The sequence below is a fragment of the Sinocyclocheilus rhinocerous genome, unplaced genomic scaffold (genome assembly GCF_001515625.1).
Source record: "Sinocyclocheilus rhinocerous isolate Xijiao unplaced genomic scaffold, SAMN03320098_v1.1 scaffold358, whole genome shotgun sequence".
In the NCBI taxonomy this organism is placed as follows: Eukaryota; Metazoa; Chordata; class Actinopteri; order Cypriniformes; family Cyprinidae; genus Sinocyclocheilus; species Sinocyclocheilus rhinocerous.
The window spans coordinates 1,154,894-1,161,022 of record NW_015650700.1 but is presented as its reverse complement, the minus strand read 5'-3'; positions in this window follow the sequence as shown (position 1 = coordinate 1,161,022).

The window sequence follows — 6,129 nt, the reverse complement described above, 5'->3', positions numbered from 1 at the left end:
GCTTCAGTCTGGATCCAGAACACCTGAGTAGAGATGATCCCCTCAGAGGACCTCAGATGATGCCAACCCTGAAACAACATACAGAACTACCACATTTTGCTATAAGTTTGATTGCATCATATAATAATTGCTGTTAATAGTGTTCATCTGTTTGATTACGTCTTTAATTTATTTTTCCGTACATTTCTGCCATATGTACATTAACTGACAGTCACCACTGATAAGCTACCACTAAATATTGTAGAAACTTAATTTGCTGTAAAGTTGCTTTGCAATGATTTGTATCGTGAAAAGCGCTATACAAATAAAATTGAATTGAATTGAATGTGTTCCTTGTTTTCCGTCTTGTGTCATTATGCTTTTTTTTTGTTATCTTCCTGTTCCTGCTTCCTGATTGTTTCCAATTTGATTCCAGGTGTGTCTCGTCTTCCTCTGATTGAGTTGTATTCTTAAGGAGTGTTTTGTTCTAAGTTCTTTGTCCGGTATTGTTCGTCCTTATGCTACGTGTGTGTCTGCCTGCCTTATATTTCTCCGAAGTTCAAGATTAAAAGACTAATCCTGTGTCTCCTCGTTCCTCCACAGTAGCCGAACCATGACAGAATACTGGACCAAACAAAAAGTAAGCAGCGCCCCTTCTCCCCGTTTTTTTGTTTTCGTTTTTTGAAAGTCTTTTTTGCGGAAACCGCCGCACGTTTTGTAGCCCTAGCCCACAGAAATCTCCCGTTTGTGGAGTATGTGTGGGAGTTCTGCAGGCTCGCCAAGTGTGTACGGTGTTGGATAACGCGACTCTGAATTCGCTGTTCTGGATCGGGGTCAACTTCCATCGCCCCGTGGACCTCCCAGACACCACTGGACTGAGCTGGAGGGAAGGGATCCTCCGGTGTCTGGAGAGCGTCCATCCCCGATCCAGAACCAGCTCGCCGTCAAGTCCATCAGCCGTTCCCCAGTTAAGCCCGCCGACAGCCGCTGACTCAGCGCTCTTAGACATGGCTCCTATCCTCGCCCCGGAGTCCGCTCCAGAAGGCTCTCCCTTGTCTCCTTCGTCTCCGCTGGATAAGCCAAGACAATAGCATCCACTATCCGGTGGGATAACCTCTGCTTGGAGACAGCCTTTCCCTTCTGCTGGCCTCCGTAACAGACAAAGAGCTGGTCTGAGGTCCTGAAGCACTGAGTTCTGTCTATGTAAGTGCGGAGCGCACGTACTGGACAGAGCAGCGTCAGGGCTGGGTCTGCCTCCTCCGGGGGCAGCGCTTGCAAGTTCACCACCTGATCTCTAAAAGGAGTGGTGGGAACTTTGGGCACGTATCCAGGCCGGGGTCTCAAGATAACGTGAGAGTTGGCCAGCCCGAATTCCAGGCACGCTTCGTCAACTGAAAATGCCTGCAAGTCCCGTGAGCATTCTTGCACAGACGTTGTGCAAAATCAGGGAGGATGAGGAGCAGGTCCTCATGGTTGCGCCTTATTGGACCAGCCAGACCTGGTTCTCCGAACATGTACTCCTCACGACAGCCCCTCCCTGGCCAATCCCTCTGAGGAACGACCTTCTTTCTCAGAGACGGAACCTACAAGTGTGGGTTCTGGACGGGTCACGGAAAGTTTAGGTACCTTGCCACCTCAGGTGGTAGCTACCATCACTTCGTGTAGGGCCTCGTCTACCAGACACGCCTATGCTCTGAAGTGGAACCTCTTCGTCACTTGGTGTTCTTCACATCGAGAAGACCCCTGGAAATGCCCGATCGGGTCAGTGCTTTCCTTTCTTCAGGGCGGAGTGCGAGCACTCGTCTGATTCCGAGACATGGCAAAGGGGGAGTGGGAAGGACTGGTCCTGCTACCATCTCCTGAAGAGCTGACTTCCTCATCTCCGGGTCGCCCGTCTCAGGAACGCCGCTTGGCTGGACGCTTGGCAGGTTTAGGGGCAGAGACGGGCTGCGCCACCCTTCTGCGGCCATCTCCTCGCTGCGGCCGGGGTGGAGGCTGCTGCTGTGGCCGAGCGGGAATGGAGGAGACCGCAGGGGGGTGCTCTCGGCGACGAGCAGGCTGAGGTGGCTGAGGCAGTGTGGAGGCAGCAGCGGGCCGCTGTGGCAGAATATGTTTTATGGCCTCAGACTACTTCTGGGCAGCAGAGAATTGCTGGGCAAAACTCTCAACCGCGTCGCCGAAGAGGCCAGCCTGAGAAACCGGGGAGTTGAGGAGCTGAGTCCGATCAGACTCCCTCATGTCTGCTAGGTTCAGCGATAGGTGGCGCTCCTGGACCACCAAAGTGGACATCACCTGACCCAAGGAGCGCGCAGTGACTTTCGTCGCCCGGAGGGCGAGGTCGGTAGCAGTGTGCGCCTCCTGCAAGACTTCGGGGTCAGCACTGCCCTCGTGCAGCTCTTTGAGCACCTTGGCCTGATAGACCTGGAGGGTGGCCATGGCGTGCAGGGCAGAAGCGGCCTGACCCGCAGCTCTGTAAGCCTTGGCCACAAGCATGGATGAGAACTTACAGGCTTTGGACGGGAGCTTGGGACCACCACACCAGGTGGAGGCGCTCTGAGGTCACAATTGCATCGCAACCGAGCGCTCCACTGGGGGTATCACCACATACCCTTTGGCCGCCCCGCCATCGAGGGCAGTGAAGGCAGAGGTAGCACCAGAACGATTTCGGGCAGTTAAAGGTGCTTTCCACGAACTGGTAACTTTCTGATGCACCTCCGAGAAGAAAGGAACCGGAGGGGGCGCTGGCGATCAGCGCGTGCAGCCCCCAGGAACCAATCATCCAGCCTCGAGCGTTCAGGACAGGGTGGAGGATTCCACTCGAGCCCAATGCTCTCAGCTGCCCGGGAAAGCATGGCCGTCAGCTCATGATCAGACTCGGGCAATGTTGGCATCCCAGAGGGAGGCAACGCAGCCAAATCCTCATCTCCCGAGGACTCAGCAAGCCCAACCGGAGGCTCCACAGGCTGCGGTGTTTGTGAGGGGGGTGCAGCCCGAGGAGGCTGTCTCGTCTGGGAAGCCCACACCGTAACCCTCAGGTCACCCTGGCCACCAGCCAAAGTAGCCCTCTTACGGGAAGAGGAACTAGATTGGGGTGTGGCAGAGGGGACTCTATACCGTTTAAGGTAATCGAGTCTCGATCTTAACGCCGAGATGGTCATGTCCCCACAATGAGAACATGAACCATCCACGAATGCAGCCTCAGCGTGCTGAAAGCCCAGACACATGACACAGCGATCGTGGCTGCCACAAGGAGCCATATATCGACCGCACCCAGAAACGCATGGGCGGTATGACATCTTTAAAAAGACGCAAACACAACCCGTATACTCTTTTAGAGGAAATAAGCTCTTTCAGAGGATCTGAAGCGCTCAGAGGAACGCAGGAGCTGGAAAGAAGAAGCAGGAAGCTCTTCAACGAACCGCTGAATCGCGCTGTCACACCAACACCACTGAAGACTCGTTGCAAAACACTCCGGTGATACCAGCTGAGAGATGTGCTCGGCTCCAAAGTGAAAGCTTGAATGCGAGTTGCTCATGCTGCTCCTTATATACCCACACAGCGGGGCGTAGCTCGCGATGCAAATTCCGCAGACCAAGGTACTCAGCGTACTATTGGCTCTATGGTTTGGGGGAAATCATTCACACTGAAAAAATACAATTGCATTGAATAATGTTATGAGATTGTTTTAAATATTTTTTGGAATATACAAACAAGAAATTATGGTGGAGATTATACTTTTAAACTAAATTAAAACGCCAGTAGGTGCCAGTAGTAAGCGTTTAATGAGTGAGTCACTGAGTTGTTCATTCAAGCGATTCGTTCAAACGGCAGATTCATCAGATGTTTATGCGTGGGCTAATGAAACTTTGACTCAGCCGATTCGTTCAGAACACGGACTCAAGCAGCAATGAATCGGCTGGTTTCTGTGAGATGCGCGAAACGATCGGTTTGTGCCAGAAACCGAACAGTATTTATATCATTTTTTTTACCTCTAATACACCACTATGTCCAACTGTCTTTGGGCGCGCGCACAGCTTCCGGTGCGCGAGGTGTGTACGCGCTCTGGCGTAGTTTATGCAAGCGGCGGAAGTGATCTCTCGTGTGTATACGTCACTCATTGTTTACACAGTGCACACAGTCATTTGTAGGTACGACGGCTAATCAAATGGTACTTACTTGCGCTTATCCGGATTGTTCAAAATGCATGCACGCTGGTGTCCTCGTGGGTCCAGGAGGGGTGCGTAGAGGGACTCCCTTGCCGCCAGAGTCGTGAGCTGCCGGACCCACAGTCCGGACGAGAACCGCACCCGTTACACGGCTGTCGGGCAAGGATGCTGGGCCGTTTAGTCCCTTCAAGCGCCGTGGGCAGAGAGAAGGAACTGATCAAGCAATATTTACCTTGATTTTTCTTCATTTGTTGTTGAAAATTTAAATTCCCTCCATGTCCAACATGGCTCTGATGTCACTGAACATTTCCATAGAAACCACCTAAACAATCTTTCACACAAACTTTTTAAAGGGACATTACAGTGTTGTGGTGGAAATGACACCAATACTGTGCGACAGCTATATTTTGTATAGAAAGTAATATTGATCGTGGTCTCACATTAAATACTATTATGTATTTTAATTATTTTACTAGTGCTTAATTCAGGTACATTAATAGTTACCAGATAAGTCATATTTTTAAACTGTATTTTCATTGTTGAAGTTTAAAAGTCTGGGTGTGCGACAAGGAGAAAACAGTGATTTTGACACCTATAAGGAGGTTGAAAAGTATGAAAAAATCATAATAGAAAGGTAGTAAAAAGTTTTTAAGGTGGTTTTATTGTTAGTTTGACTAAGAAAGAGGAATTTGTCCAAAATTATATGTATTTTTATAAATATGACCAAAGAACATTAAAGTGCCCATAGTCTAAGAATCACCCATATACTGTATATATATAGAGAGAGAGAGAGAGCCTATCATGTTTTGCATTTATTAAAATTCAATACAAAAAATTTTGAGAAACACGGTGAATTAATCACAAAACATATTCGAAATGCACATTTAGACACTGATACTCATGTAACGTTACATGTTGCAAACAGAAATGTTTGTATGATGAAAACTTTTACAGTATTCTGAAACCTTCAGATCCACACTACTCGTATTCAGTTGCTGCGATAATGCATTCACTTTGAACGGGTCAAGTCAAGACTTAATGGATCTTTCTGGATTTAGTCTGTACCGATCAGACAATGAAAATCTTACCTTGTCTCAATCTGATCCAGGCTTTCCAGTAACTGTCCGGACCGGTCCGCCATTGAAATCGTTCGGGTGAATTTGCCTTTTGATGCATCGTTCATTTTGGCGTTAATTTTCGCTTGTGCCATTATAACTGCTGCTCGTCGCGTTAATGAATGATTTCACGGGTGCAGTGACCTACAGGACAAACCGGAGCAGACCACCGAGCAATAATACAGCGATGTTCGGTCCGCCAGTGAATCGTTCACTTTTAGTGATTCAGTCTAATCGATTCGCACAGCGTTTTCAAATCGCCGAACTGTGTGACTATAAAGTGGGTGACATGTTGAGCTATAAACATTCAAGCACAATCCTTTTAAAGCATTACACGTAGTATTTGCCGAATCCTTAGTTTGTCATTTTAAAGTGATGAGACAGTATACAGCAGTATATGGTTAAATGTAATTATTTATTCAATTTATTTAATATCAACTAAATATTTATACAACTCTTTAAATGACTCGTTTAAATGACTACCGACCACGTAGTGCAGCTAGAGGTCTGCGCGGGACTGTTTTTTTAGTCCCGCTCCCGCAAGGTTCTATCCCGCACCCACCCGCTCCTGCTATATATTCACTCTTTGTTCACCCGCTGTCCGCTTAGAATAATTTTATTCTAAACTAGATCTCTAAATTTAGATCTCGTTTCCAGAATCTCACATTTAAATTTCCGCTACTGAAAGAAAGAGAGATAGGCTGACAAATAAAAGTGTATAGTCTTCACAAAATTGTATGTTATTTTATTCGTCTTGTCAAGAGTCTTGAATTTATTGACTTTGACTTGAATTTATATGAATTATCTTAAGACACAAAATTCGTTTAATATTTTATGCAACACAGTAGGAAAAAAAGTGTCAGAGAAAA